Below are 21,084 nucleotides of genomic sequence, written 5' to 3' on the forward strand. Positions count from 1 at the left end.
TGTAACCACACAGGAAGAAGACTTCACCATCACTGTGGACATCGCAACGCAACCACTATTCAGTGCACAGCAGGGGGGCAAAAAGCAAACAAAATGTTAGGATCTATAAATAATGTGATGGAAAATAATACTGCTAATATTACAATGCCATTTTACAACTCAGTGGCACACGCTAACCTAGAACAGTGTGTTCAGTTCTAGTAACCTTATTTTTTTTAAATGGTAAAGCAGAAATAGAAGGGAGACATTCAATGAAGCTGGCTTGCAAGAAATTTAAAAAATCCCTTGATCAGTTTTATTTATTTACTTATTAATTTTAATATGCAATTCAGTTATCCTTTGGAACTTACTTTTACAAGCTACCGCCAATGCCAAGAGTGCAGTAGCATTCCAAAAAGGATTAGACAGTTGGACAAATAATAACGAGAACATCCACAGCCACACCAGAAAAAGATCAAAATAAAAGAGGGTTCGGACCCTCATGCTTCAGGGCATCAGTCAACCTCGAAGCGTCAGAGGTCAGGAAGAAACTTACGTGATGGGCAGATTATTTCATAATTCTCTGTCTTGTGGCTTCTTGCATTTTCCTCTTAATCATCCGGTAATAGCTATGACCAGAGATGGGATACTGAACCAAACGGACCACTGGTGCAACCTGGTATGCCAATGTATTCCTATGTTCCCTTACACTCTCTGCACTGTTGACACCACCATACTCCCTGTTACTCAGGCCCATAGCCTGACTGTCATATTTAACTCTGCTCTCCATCGAGATCCACAAATCATGGTTGTGTTTGAAGTGTGCTCCATTACATCACTAAGATATGGCCTTTTGTCTTTGTCCACATATCTAACACTCTCAATCTCCCATCTCGAGTATAGCACCCTCTAGCTCTCTCCCCTCCCCGTCTCTCTTTCCTCGGGGCCCATTCAAAACTCTAATGCTACGAACATTTTCCTGACCGGTTGTTCTGACTATACCATGGGCCCTCTGAGACCCTCTGATAGCTCCCCCTTCTCCACTGCATCAAATTCAAACTTTTGGTTCTTACTTTATATAGGTTCTTCATGACCTAGCCCCTCTCTACTCATCTGCTCTTGTGTTCTTCCATGTCATCTTCTGCCCCCTATACTAAACCTACAATGCCAGGCTCTACTGCCTGTTTGTCCATTTCCCACACAAACTTCTTTGTGCTCCCAACCAAGTCCGTTATGCAAGAAATAGCCTATCAAACTAGTTTCATAAAGTCACTACCTTGTCCTAACTCAAGTCCTTCCTCAGGACCCACTACCGATGTGGATTTCTTTATGCAACTTCAAAGAATCATACATTTTCTTCTTTTTTGACCATAATCTAGGTCCTTGTCAAAAAGAATGACCCTTACCCTAGATAATACACCTAAGGTACAGTAGCAAGTCACTTAGTATTACAGACTAGGGGAGCTAATAAACACACGAACTGACATGCAATTCTAAGAGACAAAGAGAGATTCTGAAAGCAAGTCAGTCTATTAAATTTATACCTACCTGCACAATGCGAAACAAACTGTATCTCAGTTTCCTTTCACACAAATGTCATTGTGATGGAATAAAGCCCTGAATGCACACCCTACACACTATTGTAACAATCTCTGTAAAAGATATGCTTTGTAAGATATCATTTGAAAACTCATAATTTTATGGTCAGTATTGTCCTGATAAAATAGGTGTAGAAATATTGTACATGACGTTACAGGATTTTCCTGTATGATGTTTGAAACTCACGTAGCACCAAACTGGTCAAAGAGGCCTATCTTGAACAAACGAGTGTATGTTTGCCTTAATTTGCATTTAAGCAGTAAACAGAGTCATCAAGCAGGAAGGCAAAACAAAGAAAACTCAAAAAGGTGGGAAAAAACAGCAGAGAACATACTTCCACACAGACACTGTCTCTGAGCTCCCAGACAGAAATGTTTTTCAAAAGAGGGACTGAGACTATAAAAAGCAGGGCAAACACCCTAAACACTTCCCCCTGCCCAATCTGTTTCTGGCATCGCACCTAAGATGATAAAGGAAAACATTCACTGGACTCAGGGGGCGGGGCGGGGGAGGAGAAGAGTCCTGACCTGAAGAGTTTGGTCAATAATCTTGCTGGAAGCATGTGGTGAGAAATGTTGCTTGAATCTAATAGTTTGTTAAGTTAGGCACTAGTAAACATTTTATCTTTATTGTTCTTGTAACCATTTCTGACTTTTATGCCTCATTGCTTGTACTCACTTAAAAGATCTCTCTTTGTAGTTAATAAACTTTATTTTACTAATCCAGTGTGTTTAAAATGAAGTGACGGGGTAACTCTAAGATTATAAAATGATATATTATCCCCTTCAAGGAATAATGGATTTAAAATATTTGTACTGTCCAGAAGAGGGCTGGGCAGTACAGAACACGCATTTCTGGGGGGAAAGCCAGGACTGGGGATATGTTGGGGTCACCCTACAGTATAACCAAGGCTGGTGAGAGCCAGGTTGCAACTGGCAGGCGGCAGTTACACACAGGCACTCAGGGTATCACTTGCATTCTGGAAGGCTGTTTGTAAGTGGCCCAGGTGCAGGGCTGGTGCAACCACTAGGCGAACTAGGCGGCCACCTAGAGTGCCTAGTGGTTGAGGGCGCCTAAATGCCTGTTCAGGCGAGGAGGTGGAGTGGAGGTGAGCTGGAGCGTGGGGAGGGCTGCCCACAGTAACGGGGGGTGGGGGGGACACGCACAGGGGAACCGCTCCCCGCCCCAGATCACCTCCACTCTGCCTCCTCCGCTGAGTACACAGCCCCCGCTCTAATTCTCCTCCAATCGGCGTCGCGAGCCTGGGAGGGGAGGAGAATTAGAGTGGCGCCGGCGTGCTCAGTGGAGGAGGCGGAGTGGAGGTGAGCTGGGGGGGATTAGTTGCCACAGGGGGGGGCGCTCCTCTGGTGGGGGGGCCTGGTTAGCTGCCGCGGGGAGGCAGGGGGGCAGGATTAGCTGGGTGGGTGGAGGGCGCAAGGTGGAAATTTTGCCTAGGGCGCGAAACTCCCTTGCACTGGCTCTGCCCAGGTGGGAGCTATTTCAGCAAGGCATTCACAGAAGATCTAGTCAACATTCTCTAAAACGCTCATTAGAAGCCACATACTGTCCATGATGATATTAATAAGAATTGTGTTAAAGAGAGAGTGTCTGAAATGGATTTAGCACTGTTGTAACTCCACACTAACAGTGGATGAAGCAATATCAGAACAGTTAACAGTGCTGTCAATATTTTGCTCAAAAGTCAACATCCATCCTTCCACAAAACTGCAAGTGGTTCTGATCTAGTCAATCACCTAACTATAATGAAAAAAAAAATCATCTATGGATATGCTGAAGCAGAAATGACTATGTAATAAATCTACCAAATCCAAATGGTGGAACAAATAATCTGTGGTAATATTCCACTGACAAAAACATAAAAAACAGTGGATTAACTCCCAGGTGCAAACCTTGTGAGCTTTTAGAAGGTGGAGGCCACAGACCACGAAGGGTTAAGTGACTTGCTAAAAAATGACACACAATTTCCTTTTATCATAAAACAATACCCTTATTATTTTCTGTATATCTGTTAAAGGGCATGGCCTCCTGAGTGGAAAACAAAACACAGCTTGGTCACATGTTTATTTGCTTCAGCTACTCCCTTTCCCTTCTGATAAATAATCAAACATGCCATCCAGAAAAAACAAAACCAGCGAGCTGGGAAATTTGATGGTCATCAAATAGACTAAGATACCAAGAAAAGCAGCCCACTGTTCCCACAGTGAGTTTTCTGCCCCACACCTACACTAACATCTGAGTAAATAACTTCAGTCACTCTTTCCATTTTCCCCATGCAATTACTCCTACTGTTAAACAAATTGTCCTTAAGGCAGTTGCAAATACCATTTCCCCCTGCAAAGTAGAACAACTTCTGAACATTCAAAAGCCAGCCTAGCAATATATTTTAGAAAATATGTTTGTTGTACTTGTGGTTTGGCCGAATACACAGCTCAGTTTCTCTCCCTTGCTCTTTTTTCTAGGAAGATGGGAGTTTACAGTTTGAAATTTTGAAGTGTATTAGGACCTCACAGAGGCAGAAAAAGCCCCAGTGAGGATGGATTTTCTCCATAGGTCAGGCTACGTATTTTCCATTTCCTCTTATGTTTTATAGCCAGTATACAAATGCCATAAATGATCACATAAAAAAGTTACCTATTTATTTTGGTGGACTTTCAAGGGAGAGGGGAGAATATCAAGGAAATATTGAATACTTTATTAAGTCAGTCAGTTGAACAGACAGGATAAACAACATACATGTTATAAACGCAGATTACACAGAGAATCAATGCTATCTTTGAAAAAGTGCTGAGATGCACAGATACCCTAATCATTAACACTGAAGATCTGGAGAGAAAGCCCCTCACATGAAAGTTAACAACCGTCCCCAAAAGTGAGCATGGTTTCCCTTTTCTTTTGTAATATCACCAGTCTAAACAATAGTAATATGAATGAGATAATAGCCATGCTTGTTTCAGCAGCCTGATCTTTATTAGCATGAAATTGGTACAAATATTAGCAAGACTGGTTCACAAATGGTGACAGAGCAAACAATTTGGGGAAGACAAAAAGAAACATTTCTGCAGACACAGACTGAGTCTCTCTTTTACTCTCTTGACTTTTTTGACTTGTGAAAATGTTAGGAAAACACACAAAACGTAACGAGCATACATAGATTCTAAGCTAAAGTCAGCCCCCATAAGGTTAATGACAACACAACTGCTTAAGCTCCAGAGATATATTTGAAAGCGACAGTGCACCAAAAGAGGAGTTAGAACTAGCCAGATCTCTTTAAAAATCTGTTAAAAAATACCCGCTGGTGGCCAACAAGGCAGTAAACAAACTGAATCATCTTATTTTGCTCTAAAAACCTAGGCTATGAATTTTTCCTACATTGCAAGAATACCTCCACAGAGGAAGATAGCAAGTTAAAAGTTCAACCCAAGCTACGTGTTCCTTTTCTCTGAACACTTACAGAGAAAATGAAGAGTTTAACAGAGTAAGCTCTTACTGTCTGTCTTTAGATTTCCGTCTTCTTGCTGTAGATGTGTTCTGGCTGTTTCTGTGAAGCGGGGGTTGAAGAATGGTAAAAAGATGTTTGAATAAACAGGAAGTGCTGTGCAGCCGAAGCGCACACTGAAGGGAAAACACACTGGAGCACTGCCCTTTGTAGGCAACAACGGGAGGTTTGCCTCCACAGTAGCAACGTCTGCTTTTATTAAATGACAAAGAAACCACAAGAATTCCTTAAGTAATTCTTCACTTGCAAAGTTGAAAGATCAGCAAGCGCTTGCAGGTAATTTCAAAGTTGTATTTAACATCACAACAACAACAAAAATCTATTAATTCTGCTTTATTAAAAGCACCCTGTCTATACGCAGGAACACACAGAATGAATTATGCCCCGAACTAGACCAAACAGCAGCAAAAATTTAGTTCATTCATGCAGCTAGGCAAATTCATATTTACATATAGTTTCAGTCCAGCTAGACTTTCGTACTTTCTGCAGTGGTATACATTTATGTCTAAAATTGTCTTTTAGGGTTGGCCAGACTTCATAGCTATTTTTCAAACTGCTTGATTTGTTAAAAGAACAAACAACAACAACAACAACAACAACAAAAGACACAACCCCTCCCCCCCAAACCCTTTGGATCTAACATCTTAGGAGTATGCATTCAATATTCTAGCAGATGCTTTTTCTTCTTTACATTTTCCTTTCACTCACTAAAACAAACTACCTATTTAACTCATGATGACTCACTGACTGTCTCTCACCCCAATTATCAAAAGTCCTGTCTTCTGTCATGTTGGTGACATGATACAGATATTGTCAAGAAAAGTAAACTAGGGCTGGCACTGTAAGGCAGCTTGAAAAGAGATGAACAGTCGAACAGCCATATTCAATAAAAAAAAAAAGAGGAACAGGATTCCTTTAGAAAATGTATTGCTGTTGTGGCAACGTGCTGCTGCTGAAGGGACTGATTTGTTATTTAGCATGTAGTCTTGGACTGTCTGTCATTCTGGGTGCTAATGCTCTGCTAAAATAACTCATTGGGAGCTGTCAGTGGGATGTTTACATAGGCCCCAATCTTTTCTTCATACAAGGAAATTTTTTACTGGAATTCATCTTCTTTTGATCTCACATTCAAAGCAACAGCAGCTTGATAGACATGCAAGTCTGAAAGCAAATCCAGACGCTGAAGATAAACCGCCAGAGTATGACAGGCAGGAGCATCTAAAGCTTATAAAAATGAAGAGAACAGCATGTCGTCTGAGTATTACAATAGCAGAAATCAAGAGACATATTAGGTGGAACTGATCAGCCACAAAAACAGTTCAAAAGGCAGATCATAGAAACAGAAGACTAGTCTAGAAAAAAAAAATTGGAAAGATCTGCTTTACAGAGGCATCACCTCCTTTCGAAGTACCACGTTTCCGCTCCAGCCTGTAAACTTAAGGGAGAAAACGGGTGTCGTGCAACGAGTCTTTTACTAACTCAGTAATTCTCACCTTAAACTTGCCAATTAATTTCCCAACTGTACATTTTAATTAAGCGTTTCTGAACATAAAATAAAAAAGTCCACCATGCCTTTACTTCCCCACTCAAAATATCACTGTTTATCATATGGAATAGTTATCCATGCTTGCCCATAAAGTAACAAGCAGAATTAGAGATTTGCTGGTGGAAATCATGTATTCAAGAGATGAGTAACCTCGTCCTTTGAAACATCCACCCTTTCAGGTTGCACATGTCTTAGAGTTCTAGTTCTTCAAAGTGGCTAGTTACGCGACTGTCATTAAACTGTCCTCCTTCCCACCACTATAGAAATACTGGTTCATGAGATGATTTTATTTAAACTGAACGACATGTGCCACCATGTCTATAGTTAAGTACTGGAGAAGACTTGTAAGAAAACTATTGCTAAAACTTTCCCAGGAAATCTACACATTTTCAATTCCCCACCCCCAGAAAGCTTCTTATTTTAATTGAAGTCAGCACATATAATGAAAAAGTAATTCTCAAACAATTTTGTACTGAGAGCTGTTTGTTAGCAAACACTGAATGAGCAGGCAGTAGGTTAAAGGGAAGCAGAATTCCACATTATAATTTAGCCTGCGGTTATTTCTGATTAAGAACACCCTCCGGGACAGCAAAGCAAGATCTTCTTTTGCAGTGGGCATAGCTTTTAAAATTACCCTCTTCTGCATAATAAACCAACAGGAAAACTGCGGATTTAAAACTGCATTAACCAATTTGAAGTGTTGTAATCAGTTTATGTCTTGCTTTCTGCAAAGCACTGGTCCTGTGTAGCCAAGTTACAAATGTAAAAATGCTTTCTGGATTCTAGAACTGTTGGAAGAAAGTCACCTTCTGTCATGCTTATGTAGCTATCTAATGTGCTAAAGGCTGATTATTTATCTTTAAACTGAACTAGTTTAATCTTTTAAGGTCACCACTAATCTGCTCCAACCTTTTAAAAAATAGCAGCTTTGAAGACTTACTGCTAGAATCACTAAATTCAGTGCTGAATGTCAATGTAACGGATACATTTACCTGAATGAGTGCAGTTTTACAATGTTAACATCAAATATAAATCCCCACGTAAATAAGAAGAAAAATTTGTCCAACAAGCAACCGAGGTCAATACATATGACCAGGACAACATCATTTCACACCAATAACCATTGGAGTCAGGTTGCTAGTCCTCCTCCCTACCCATCCCAACACATAGGCAAAACTTCATTATCAAGTTTAAATGATCAGGATGCTTTCTTGGTAACAACAATTTTGCATACATATTCAGAACCCATACAACAGCATCCTTTAGTAGCTGTAAATACAAAAAGAAAAAGTGGATTATTTATTCATGTGTTTTGAAAAGTGGGCATTCTATATTCTGAGTTTGTTTTTTTTCTTTCCTCCAGACTTCTTCTGGACTTGAATGTCACAGCAGACCTTGAATGTGAAATGGCTTCAAGCTAATTGCTCTAATTGCTTGAAGATGTGCAGGCAGGTGAAACCTGATCCCCTTGGCCATTGTAGAGACCAGGAACAACACAGGAATGTTTACATAGTGGTTTGAGTTTAATAGACAGTAGAGCTGAGTTTCAGACAGCTAGCAAAAACATAGCTAATAGGTGACCTCTTAATGTAGTCCTACTTTTTAAAAACAAAATACAATTTCATTTTGTAAAAGGCAATGTCCTAAATGCCAAGGTTATCTACTCGACTTCTTTAGTGAGCACACATTGCATTGCACCTGACATTTATACCAGAAACCCTATCCTGAAAGAATTTTCTTTTACTTTAAAACAAAAAGCACTTTGTGTCAGTCACCTTACAAACAGATTAGGGTTGTATGGGATTTCCTAGTAAGTGCAGTCATTTGAATTTTAAATTGAGTGTTTTTCACCACTGACATACTTCTTGCACCTAAAACATATGGGACAGAATGTAACTTGAAACATCATTGATTGGTGACTGGTCCTGTATACATTATACCCCTCACTGTGGAATTCCCAACCCTCTAGTAAGTTTTAAATAAAGAACCGCTTTTAATTACTTTTAATTGTTCTTTCTTTACTTTCTGATTCCACTACATGTGATACATACCATTTGAAGTTTCTGACTAGCTGCAATATATTTAACAATGGTAGAATAGGACATACTTTAGTAACTGCACAAGAGGTATGTTTGGTATACACAACAAAGCCAAAATTATGCAGGTCTTTACTCAGATAAAATTCTTACTGATGAAGTACTGCAGCATTTGGGTCACAGAAAACAAGACTGCTTTCCAAAAATGGTTGGGTAGTTTAAATGTACTTGACAAGGCCCCAAACCACACAAGTACTCCAGAAGTATAGAAAATAAAGTAGAAAAAGTACTTCTGGCAGAGGTCAAAGCACAAAGGTATTTGCTGTAGGTGGAGTCCAAAAAGCAAACATCAGAGATAGGGAACACTTATTTTCTTGTCTCAGCCCCAGTGAGATTTGTTGCCAAGCCTTCAAACACGGTCACAAATTGTTTACCGTGGATTAAGATTTATGGTAAAATGTCATATGCTGTCTCCTAGACAAAAAACAAAAAATAAACATTCATTCAGGAAGAAAAAGGGGAAGAAAGTTTGAGGAACAAGGAGACTAGGAAAGATACAACAAGTGCATTGAGACAGGGGTGAGAATGCAAAAATCAGGCAAGCTTGACATGTTACACAAGAAAGAAAACAAAACAAAGAAAAGAATGAGGGTTCCAGCCATTTCCAGCTTTGATCGCTGGGATTTTAGTCAGACACGTCTTAGATTCTATAAAACCATCTAGTGGAAATGTTACCCACCAAAACAAAACCAAAAAAAGGCAAAGGAGGCCAGTTCCAGATATTGTTGGCTGCACCATCAGTTTCATATTAAGACAACACACACAGGAGCACTCACTGCTTACTATACTCCACCTTGTCTACTAGTTCCAAAACTCGGAAGCAAATGAGTAACTGATCTTAAATAATACAGAACAAAGACGACAATAGCAGCCCAGAAAGCAAGCTGTGATATTTGTGAACATATCTATCACACTCATACACACCTTTCTTTCTTGAAATCTTTTCTGAAAAGTTCAACACACCAGCAATGGTCGATTCTTTTCCCCCCCGGTAACCCAAAAAAGTTCAGAATAGAAAAAAAAAACTGTCAATTTAAAGATTTACTATAAACTAGTTCAAGCCTGTGGGAGGAACACTAAGTGGAAAAAGTAAACATGGTCCCCCCAAGCAGTTCCCTTCTAAGCTATATACACAGCCAGCGCCTGGTACCACAGGCTGCCCTGCACATTGGGGAGGTCAACAAAGCTATGCTAAACTGACAGGTTCAGTTTACAGCAGACCAGCACTTTGTTTGGATATACTGGCCTTGCTCACCGCCAGCTTAACAACAGATGGCTCGAAAACTTTCATTATGTTGCACGGGGCTGAACTGCAAACAATCGCAGAAAACTGTGAAAAGTTTAACTCTCTCCAAGCCAACGAGAGAATAGTTTGCATCAACATACTAAGGCTGGAAATGTGGGGGCTTAAAGCTAGCCCTGAGCGCATGTGTGCCTTTAAATTAATTAAAGTGGATGACATGATTAATCATACCTTTGCATGATCCCTTGGATGTATTAAAAGAGAATTTGCTATTTGACAAGGTCAATTCAATAAAAATATCATTCCAGAAACAACTCAGACTTTGACAGACTGCAATCCTGTATTTTCAACTTTCCTCAAGCTTATAACTTCGGGAAAGTTACCGAGATAAAGCATGAATTAGGATTTCATTAACAAGAGCTCTTAGACTAGCATTTTCCCACCTTTGCAAATAGATTTGCATGCTCTCTTCAAGTTTTCCCATTGAAGAGAAGGCCACCAAATAATCCAACACCCAGATTTGAAAATGATTTATCCAAATCTGTATATAATTTAAATATTCATTAGATTGATTTGATTCATCTGCATCCTAATATCTTCTAATGCTCTAAGGCTGGTTATAAATGCACCTTCCAAAGTTTAATTCAATTGACAATTTTATATGTCTCCGCACTGGAAATACATTATTTTATATTATTCAAGAAATGAACAAATCTGTTTTCCACAAATGTATTTTAGAAGCTACTCTTTCCTGTTATTGAAAGAAAATTGTGTTTATTACTCCTTTAGCATAGTGTAAACTCATAAACGTCAACAGAGAGTACAAGGAAAACTGTCAACTAAATATTGTTTCCTTCATGAGCTGCTCTTCCAAGTCAATTATGCCTTTCAACTTCTGGGGCATTGTATGATAAACTGGCAGTAAAAATCATTCACATTAATATACCATGGTGCCTTGCCTGCAAAAGGTAATTAAAGAAGTAAATGACTCATAAGAATAGACATATTAGCTGCAAAATGAAAGGCAACTGAGCTGCCACATGAAAATATGTACCATTAAGATACTGCATTTTCATATTCCTGTAATCAGCTTCAGTAGACTAATGCTTATTTAATCCAGTTCTCTGCTAAGTCCATCAACAACTGTTTTTTGCTGTTTTCTCCTTGACTGAACATTATGTGTGCAGGTTTGGAATAAATACTGTAATAAGATTTTTGCATAGCCAATTGAAGAACAGAGTTTTTTAAAATGTAAAAAACTATTTTTCTTTCTCACAGAGAGCTGTACTACATAGAAGGTTACCAAAAAAATCCAGCCAGACAAGGCTAGAAAGCAGTACATTTTGAGGGAAGATTCCATCCCCCAGCCCAAGTCACCATTTCTGATTCATAACACTATTAAAACAGAAGACAAACCCATAGTTCTACATGCCAAAGTGCCCTATTCTTCACTTATGATACACTGTTTTGTTAATAAGGATTTTCATTAGCATTAGAAAAATTAGACCAATTTTATCCTTGTTTAACTGCTCAAAGTGAGAAGAGGGGAAAAAAGACAGAAATGGGCTGGGAGAGTAGGTGAAAAAGGTAGTGCTGAAGTAAAAGTCTGAGTTGGGGAGCGAAAAGGACAGCAGGAGGAAGAGTGTGAAACCAGGGTGATGCTACAGAACATGGTCCAGTCATTCCTCAAAAGAAGTGTTCATCTTCCTAATAATCTATCTTTCAAATTATTTCCTGTGCTGTTCAATTCATCCTTTGAAACGCCTCAGAATACTAGCAAAAATCAGAATTTTAAATGTATACAAATATTAAAGCACAGAAATTGGCAGCTCCAGGGTACCTGGCTTCAACTGTGCAGTAAACCACGGCACAAGTTCTGTCCCATAGACACACGGTAGGATGGCAGCATCTGCTGTCAATGTATGGATGCAGAAGGCCTTGATGTCACACTGCTACTCCTGCAATGGCAGAGTGAAGGACTAAATGATCTAATCAGCCTGTTACATCTCTAATTTCTACGATCCCTATTTGAGTGAACGTGTAATATTATATGCGTGAAGCAAGAGAAATACAAGTACTTGGCTCCTGATGTGAAAAAAATCCAAATGATCAGCTCCCATAAGCTTCTGCTCTCTTTCAGCATTGCCCTTACTAATAAAACTGGGAGCTCACTCCAAAGCTGTAGAAGCCTCAAATTTAAGCAATACTGCTGCATATCTGAAGGGATGCACAGTGCCCAGGTCTATGGCCACTATATAGATTCATATCGTTCGATAAATGGTCTTGTATTTTAGCTTTCAAAGTTCTTGCATTTTCTTCCTTAAGGGATGCAAGTGAGATGTTAAAAATGTAAAAGGACAAAGTACATGCGTCTTCATATTCCAAAATAAACCCTTATGAAGTGTTAAAACATTTATAACACATCCTGTTTGCAAGCAAGCAATTAAAATATTCTTTTCATCACAATCTGACTCCATAAGGCCAAGATCAAAACCATTCAGTTGCTAGACAGTTATCACAATTATTGCCTTTTGCTAAGTACAGGGGGGAAACTGTGGTATCTCAGATATCATTGTGTAGAGACTGTTGATAAATGCTGACTTTTTAAAATGGCAGACAATGTACCAGTGCAATTCATCCCTTATTTATTGTATCTGACTGGGGTTCAATCTCCTAAAGAGAGAGCTTTCAATAAAAGTCTCAATATGATTCACTGGAAATTGTATCATATTCAGAGTATTTATCACTATCAATTCTAAATATTATAAGACTTTTAAAAATGTAGGCTCAATCATTATTTAAACTGTATTATTGCTTCATCATTTAAGCAGACATCACTTGGTATCCACAATTAATGAGCTCTAGTCCTTTTTCTAATTAAGGAACAAAGGTTCTTGTGTGCAGAGTATAGAGTGACACTGTCTGGAGAACACACATTTAAATGGAAGAGAATCCTTCTAATTACCTTAAAATAGGATTTTTAATACCCAGGAACATAATAGGATCAAGAAATTAGAGCATTTCTAACATCATTTACAAATAAGCCATAACTAAACATTGTTAGAAGGTAATAATGCATCCCTACAAATAATGGGAACATATGCAGACCAAGGCATATCACTTTTGTATTTATGTAATTAACCCTGTGTGTACTTATAGTGAAAATGCAATGTATAAAATATTATATATATATATATATATATATATATATAAAGCCATATTTGAAAAGAAGAAAAAATTAGAAGGCAGCTATCAGAGCATAAAATACCTTAGTCTACAGCATATTAGGATTCAAACACGTAATTAAAAAAATCAGAAAGCTAACCTCACTTTATACGGTAATAAGGGCTGTTAGAAATAGGATACTCTCTCTTAAAAGTGTTACAAATATACCACAGTACTAAATAACCTGCTCTGGGAAAGTATACTTGCTATCAAGGGCAAAGCTGCTATACACTGAGGTAACAGTAAATGACAGACTGTTGTTCAAGTCCATTAGCTGCTATGTGATAGGAGCACATTCACTAGCACACGACCTGTGAAAAATCTTAGATCTCTTTAAATCTTTGAATTGGATTGCTGCATTAATTCTTAAGAACTGCAATCCTTCAACCAAGTCAAATTACCCTCATTAACAGGGGGAAAAACTGCCTCTGCAATAAGTTTTAAAAAAAAGATATTTATTACCTATAATCACTTTCACGTACTTCACCTGGAAGTACGACAAAGTGGTGCAACAACTTGAGAGGCTGTCACCATTTTTCAGCCCTTTGTGTTGATGTTGTAAAATTTAAAAAAGATACATGCACGCGCGCGCGCGCACACACCCCTGTGCTGAAATTCAGTACAAATAAATGTTTCAGAAAAGAAGACGCAGTGAATGTTTAAGGACAAAAAACAGAAAGGATAAGCACTGGAATGATGTGTGTCTGCCACTGACATAACTGCAAAAGATTGGGGGGGTGGGGGGGGGAAATCTTCAGTTCTTCAAGGTTTGATTAGAACATGACTTCATAATTAGGCATGTTACAAGTATTGTCATCGATTAGAAAATTCATGCACTAACTAAAAGATCTCAGAAGCTGGCTCAAGACATCTACTCATTAACATGTGCTATTAATGTTTAACCCTCATAAACATGCACAAAATGTTCAGCATTCAATAAAGTTAAAACCAAATATTTTATTATTCTGTTTTGCCCTTGTGGTGATCTGCACAATCCCTTGAATATCATGAACCGCTAAAAGACCATACAGATAACAGAAAAATATTTATTCTTTGTTGGAAAGGAGCTATGTCTTTCTCCACTCACTGCTTCTCTGCATTTCAGACATTAAAGCTTCAGAACCAGTCCTATGCAGGAAAACAAACAGCTAAAGAGACACAGAATCTAGTACAAATAGTTTATTTTAAAGGTGAAACATACTTGCAAAGTTCTCGGGAACAGCGATTAAAATAAACATTTCAAATTTTCTTCATTTTAAAATTAGCGTTCCTGGGGGATGAAGGGTGCATTGAGGAGTGGGGAACTGGATAGCTCCAGGAATTGGGAATGGGATACAGAGCCTTTCACCTCCACTTTACCACAATGCATCCAGGTCCCCTGATCCTCAATAGGATTCAAATGGTGCAGATCTTTCTGCCCACAGAGTCCCATTGCCACCAAAGGACCTCCATGTAGTCACAACAATCTGCCTGCGTGTATCCTCTTGCAGGACTGGGACACAGGTCAGCAGTGAGCTAATCTGACTGTGACCGTCTAATGGCTTCTTGGTGGCCTATACAAAATGCTCAATCCATTATCCGTATCACTAATATCATCCCTCAATCAACAAACTTCCTAGCAGTACTAAGAAAAAGGACTGAATGACTGAACCACCATTTTTACAGCTGGCCTCCCCAAGTTAAGGTTGAGGCAAATGGATAGGACAGCATGGGGAAAGCCTGTCACATGCTGCGCTGTCCCTGTTACGGATTAAAAAGACAACTTGGATCAACAGAACCATCAAGCTGGCATAAGTACTACCACCTCTTTCTCACACACAAGTTCTGATCCTGCAGTTGTCTCCACACAGGTAGACCCAGGCATCCACACGGAGCCTGCTGATGTCAGCTGGGCTCTGCACTGGGATGCAGGTGTCTCTCTGCATTCACATGACCGCAAGATTACATTTTTAATTTGCATTCATAACAAATAAATAGCAAATGAAATAATAAAAGTCATTAAAATACAACCCTCTTTGACTTCAAACATGAAACTAATGGCGAATTAACTGTTTGCATATCGCTGCATTCTCTATTAGCACAATGTCTTTTAAAGTTGGGCCCAGATCAATGGTGTATCCAGATCAGTATGTACAACATATGCCATGTTGTTGACACTTCTCTGGATGTACTGCATGACATATGCCTAAAGCACTAAAAAGGTGATGAACAGAGTGGCAATACCGAAAGAACAAGATATACCAATGAAGTCAGTTGTGTAATTCAGCCAGTAAGGGTTTCCATACATGCAACGATCTTTTCCCTCCTCATAAAAATGCATGCAACATTTTTCTTCTGCGAAAAGGTAGCACACTGGATATGTATTCAAAACAAACATTTAACCACAGTGGGCCACTGGGTCTAAAAAGTTTACATGTAAAAATAGATCATATATAATCACACCAATAAAAAAAGACAATTCATACATTTTAGCAATAAACTAAAAAACAAAGAGGGAAGTTTCTGAGACTGGGGAATTCTTCCAAGCAGTGTCCGCTGGTCCGCAGTTGCACCCTTGCTCTCCTTATGCTCTGTGCCAAGGGTATAAAGGGCAGTGCAGAGCAATGGTCTGAACCAGAGATGGTCTGAAGCAGAGGGGAAGGAGGGTGGGGAGTGGAAGACAGATAGGGACCACACATCTCAAAGAACTCCAGTGGTGAGGGGTAAGTAACTTCCCTTTCTTCTTGAAACTCTAGTCCCTATCTGTATTCCACCGTGGGTGACTGACCAGCAGTCCTCAGAAAGGAGAAGGGTGTGAAGTGGCAGGTGGGATGGCTGCTTCAAAAACCACCATCCCAAAGGATGTGTCAGTGGAGGAGGCATTGAACAAGGTGTAATGTCTCTTGAATGCATAAGTAGAACTGCACGTTGTTGCCTTGCAAATGTCAAGCAGAGGTCCCTCTTGAAGAGATGCTACCAAGGCTGCTTGTGCTCTTGTAGAGTGAGCGAGGAAGGTGTGCCAGCTCCCTAACAAGTAGAATACAGCCAGAGATCCATTTGTAGACCCTATGGGAGGAAACAGCTTGTACTTGGGCTCATTCCACTACAGCAGGGATCGGCAACCTTTGGCCCATGGCCCGCCAGGGTGCTTACCCTGGCGGGCCGCGGGCCAAAGGTTACCAATCCCTGCACTACGGCAATGAACAGCCTAGGTGATTTTCTGATCTGTTTTGTTCTCTGTAGGTAAAATGCCAAAGCCCATCTCATACTGAAGGAATGTTGTCTTTTCTCTTTGTTGAAAGTGTGGGGCTTTGGGAAGAACACAGGTGAGTGGACAGTCTGGTTTATGAGAAATTTCAAAACTACTGAGGGGTGAATTTCAGATGTAGTCATAGTGAGACTTTGTCTTTATGAAATATTTTGTAAGGAGGGTCTGCCATCAGGGTATCCAGGTCTCCTACCCATCTGGATGAGGTGATGGCAATGAGGAAGACAACCTTCATAGACAGGTGAAGCACCAAACAGATAACTAGGAATTCAAAAAGTGGCTTGGTAGGCGTTTAAAGTACTAAATTAAGGAGCCATTGAGGGGTTGGGTCTGATTACTGGTGGGACAATTCTAATTAAGTCCTTTAAGAACCTGGAGGTGACTGGATAAGCAAATACAAAGTAGGCATCCGTTGAAGGGTGGGTGGGCATGAATGGATTGTCTCCAGGTGAACTCATATCAAGCTAAGGGAAAGACTGTCATCTTGAGGGTGAGAAGGTAATCTGAAATATCAGGAATACCCTATATCTCGGGAGACATACAGTGGTGCTGAGTCCAGACTGAGAAATATTTTCATTTGGCTAGGTAACATTTTCTGGTGGAGTCCTTTCTGCTATTAGTAAAACAGCTTGCAGAGTTTCAGAACAGAAACATTCTAGATCCTATGCCTACTCAAATACCTAGCTGCAAAGTGAAGAGCTTCCACGCTGGGATATCTTAACTCAAAAAATCAAAGGGTCCGATGTCCAGGAAGGGATAAATGTGGATGGATGGCCGAGTCGACATATGCAGGAGACCTGAGAATCAGAAGTGCCTGAGACATTTGGGCACAACGAGAATGACACATCCTCTGTCCAGTCAAATCTTCCACAATACTCAAGAAAGCAGTGGGATAGCAGGAAAGGTGTAGTTAAAATGGAGTGTCCAAGAGAGCAGGAGAGCATCACCTCTGTAGAACTAGTCTTGAGTTCCCCTGAAATAGTATGTGCTGCATTTCCCGTTTGTCTGGGAGGTGAACAGGTCCCAGCTAGGGTCCCATCAGAGGTGTGTAACTCCCACTCATTGTCGGTGGCTAAGTAACTGTGGAAGCTGTCCGCCAGCAAATTCTGGGTTCCTGGGAGGTATGCTGCTGCTAAGGTGATGAGATTCTTGATACACCAGTTCCATAAACTGACCACTTCTATACACTGGGGAATGGATATCATGCCTCCCTGTTTGTTTACACAGAATACAGTTGTCATATTGTCTGACAGTATGAGAACATGGTAAAACTGGATTGCTAAGAATGCCCAGCATGCGTCTCAAACTGCTTTGACTTCCAGGAGATTTACATCCATTCCAGTTTCCGCGGGGGGAGGGGGGAGGGGAAGACTTCGACAGACACAGACGGGGATGGGACTTCCTAACTGTCAGGAAGCACTGGAATAAATTGTCCAGGGAGGTTCAGGAATCTCCATAATCACTGGGGATTTTTAAGAGCAGGTTAGACAAACACCTGTCAAGGATGGTCTAGATAATTTAGTCCTGCCATGAATGCAGGGGACTGGCCTAGATGACCTCTCAAGGTCCCTTCCAGTCCTATGATTCTAAGATCTCTGCACCAAGTCAGAGAGGCCCTTATCTTGATGGGGAGTGTCACTACAGTGTTCATGCTGTGTTTGTTCAGCATATCTATTGTTCAAAACCAAGTCTGCAAGCAACAGAGGTGAATGCTGGTGAATAGCATTATGTAAGTACATGATGCCATGTGACCCAGACAGTAAGGCAAATCCAGGCCTACATCTGAAGGTTGTGCATAATCTGATTTATCAGGTTGCCCATGGCTTGGAATCTGTCCATAGGAAGATAAATCCTCTTTCTGACTGAGTGTAAGGTCACTCCTACGAAATCTACAGTCTGGGTCTGAGTCAGAGTAGACTCTTTTGTGTTCATAGAGATTCTCAGTGATGCTAGGAGATGGCATAGCAATGAGGTCGATCCTATGGTTTCTGGATATGTCTTGCCTGTATGAAGTCAGTTGCCTAGATACATGCAGACAGTGGAACCACCCTCTCTGAGTCATGCAGTTATTTCAGAAAACACTTTCGTGAAGACTCTGAGTGCAGTTGCTAGACTGAACGGGAGTACCCTGTATTGACAATTTTCAAGACTCTCCACAAATTTGAAGACTCTTCTGTCGGAAGGGTGACGATCCATGTGAAAGTATACGTCTTTCATATTGAGAGCTGTAAGCCATATGTTTTTCTAGGGATGCTATTATTGATGCCAGTGTAACCATGCAGAAGGAGAGGTGACTTACCTGTACAGTAACTTGAGTTCTTCGACATGTGTCCCTACGGGTGCTCCGCTGTAGGATGCACGTGAGCCCAAGAGCTCTCGACCGGAGATAACAGAACAACGTGCATGAGCCCATGCCTGTGCAGGACAGCTGCTTGTGCTCCCCCACCAAACATCTCGAAGAACTCAAATTACTGTAGAGGAAAGTAACCTCTCCTTCTTCAAGCATATGTCCCTAAAGGTGTTCCACAAGTAGTAACTCATCAAGGAAGTGGGTGCTGAGGAGGCAAGTCCAAGATGGTCTGGAGGACTCTGTCACCAAAGATAGCATCATCTCTGGAAGCCGGTACAGCATAGTGGTTGGCAAAGATCTTGATGGAAGGCCAAGTTGCAGTCCTGCAGCTTTCTGTTACGAAAATGTCTTTCATAGTAGGTTAAAATGCAACCCAAAACAACAATCTTTGAGTAGAAATAGGTTGTCCCTTCATCGTCTCAGCAAATGATAATCTAGGGAGAGACCCGCAAGGTCTTAGTCCTGTCAAGGCAGAAGGCAAGAGCCTTCTGATGTATAGTATATGCAGGCTGGTCTCCTCTTCGGAGGCATGAGGCTTTGGGTAGAACATTGGTAGGTGGCTCTCTTGATGTATACGTTATTCTGAAAAGACCTTCGGTAGGAAGCAAGTATAGGGATGCAGGGTAACCTTACTGCTATAGAAGGTAGTAAATGGAGGGTCTCCCATAAGAGCACTGAGCTCTCCCATCCATCTAACTGAAGTGATGGCTGCAAGGAATGAAGCCTTGAGGAAGAGGTAAAGGAGAGAGCAGGTAGCCATTGGTTCAAAGGGGGATTTCCTCAAGGCATTGAGAACCAAATTAAAGTCGCACTGGGCAGCCAGTTTCCATACAGGGAAAAAATAGTTGTGTAAGCCCTTGAGGAATCTGGCCACAGTGGGATGGGCAAACACTGAGAAGCCCTCTACAGGCGAGTGGAAGGCTACGATTGCACCCAAAAGTATTCTGACTGAGTTAGTTGACAGACCTTATGTCTTTAATCCAATAGGTAGTCCAGGATCTTGGAGAGTGGAACATCTGATGCTTGAGAAGAGTGAAGAGAACACCAGGAGTAGAAATGTTGCCACTTCCAAAGGTAAGTTTTGCAGACACTGGGTTTCCGGCTAGATAGGAAAACTGACTGGATAGTATCTGAGCAGTTAGCTCCACGCTCAAGGACCAAGTAGGAACTGTGCTCTCAGGTTAAGGGAGGAGAGGTTGGGGTGCATCAGGGCCTGAGAGTTCTGTGACAGGAGACCATTCCTGAGAAAGACTTGCCCGACCTGGATGGGGTCAGGGCGGGATGTCTTATTTTAGTAGATCTAGGAAGGGATCTGTTTCTATACTTATGAGACTGCCCCTTATTCTCATGAGAAGGCCCAGATCATGGGTCCTTTGCTCTAGCCATTTCTGCTCTTGAGTTAGACATCCAGCTAGAAGGTGCACTCTTCAATCCAGATGTGACCGAGATCTCATGACATGTTCCATAAGGTATTTCCGAAGCTGGCGTTCTCACGCCTGCCAGGTTCTGCCAGGGAAAGAGTAGCAGATACATCTGACGGAAACATGAGATTCTCTGAGGCAGCAGAGGTAGCGCTGGCGATTGTTGCTGACCAAAAAGAAGCAGGAGCAGGGAATGCAGTTAAAAGTTCGGCTTCTGCTTCTACTTGTCCTTTATTTTACCTTGCATAAATCTGCACCACAAATCCAATTCCTAGAACCAGGAAAGACTCATATTGGTTATCTTTAAAGGTTTATTATTTGAACAATCAGGAAACTAGTGCTCTCATCTCTTACACGACAGTATTTTTGTCCAAATCTGTTAGATTGGATTAGAAAAGTGAAATGTAAGAAGGAACAGAGTAGAACTATATTTATAACAACTCTGGTCTTCAGCATTTGACACATACACATGTCCATCTTCATTTTTATGCAGTGCCTCTGCACACTCTGATGGGTACACTGGTTGCATACCAGTTAGTCTTAAAGGTGCCACAGGACCCTCTGTTGCTTTTTACAGATTCAGACTAACACGGCTACCCCTCTGATACTTGGTTGCATACTATTCATTAAAAAAAGGAACCTACTCATCAAATAGAACGGTTTTGACAGTGCTTGGGAGGGCTGGCATATAATGTCCAAAGCATTTGATTCACTGCTCATGACCAGTTGCCAATGACATATAGGCTGAACAGCACGTGCATGGGGGAGAAGAAACACCCAGAACATACCCAAATTCTCCTTTTACATGCTATTGTGACATGCTAAATCTGAGGAGCTAGATGTAGTGTAAAAGCTGGAGAA

At 40.7% G+C, this 21,084-nt stretch overlaps 1 protein-coding gene across 46 annotated transcripts in view; it reads right to left on the reverse strand.

The window, feature by feature from the left end:
• FOXP1 (forkhead box P1) overlaps positions 1–21,084 on the reverse strand; it is a 505,685-nt gene that overhangs the window by 149,012 nt on the left and 335,589 nt on the right. The window contains exon 1 of one of the 46 annotated variants that reach the window (XM_065550769.1): positions 5,087–5,217. The exons of 43 other annotated variants lie outside the window; for them this stretch is intronic. The gene's annotated coding sequence lies outside the window, so the exon portion shown is untranslated. Of the gene's footprint in view, positions 1–5,086; positions 5,218–21,084 lie in introns of those variants that run through there. 2 more of the 46 variants (XM_065550772.1, XM_065550773.1) reach the window with 2 other exon arrangements.

The sequence above is a fragment of the Chrysemys picta genome, chromosome 7 (genome assembly GCF_011386835.1).
Source record: "Chrysemys picta bellii isolate R12L10 chromosome 7, ASM1138683v2, whole genome shotgun sequence".
NCBI classification, from domain to species: Eukaryota; Metazoa; Chordata; order Testudines; family Emydidae; genus Chrysemys; species Chrysemys picta.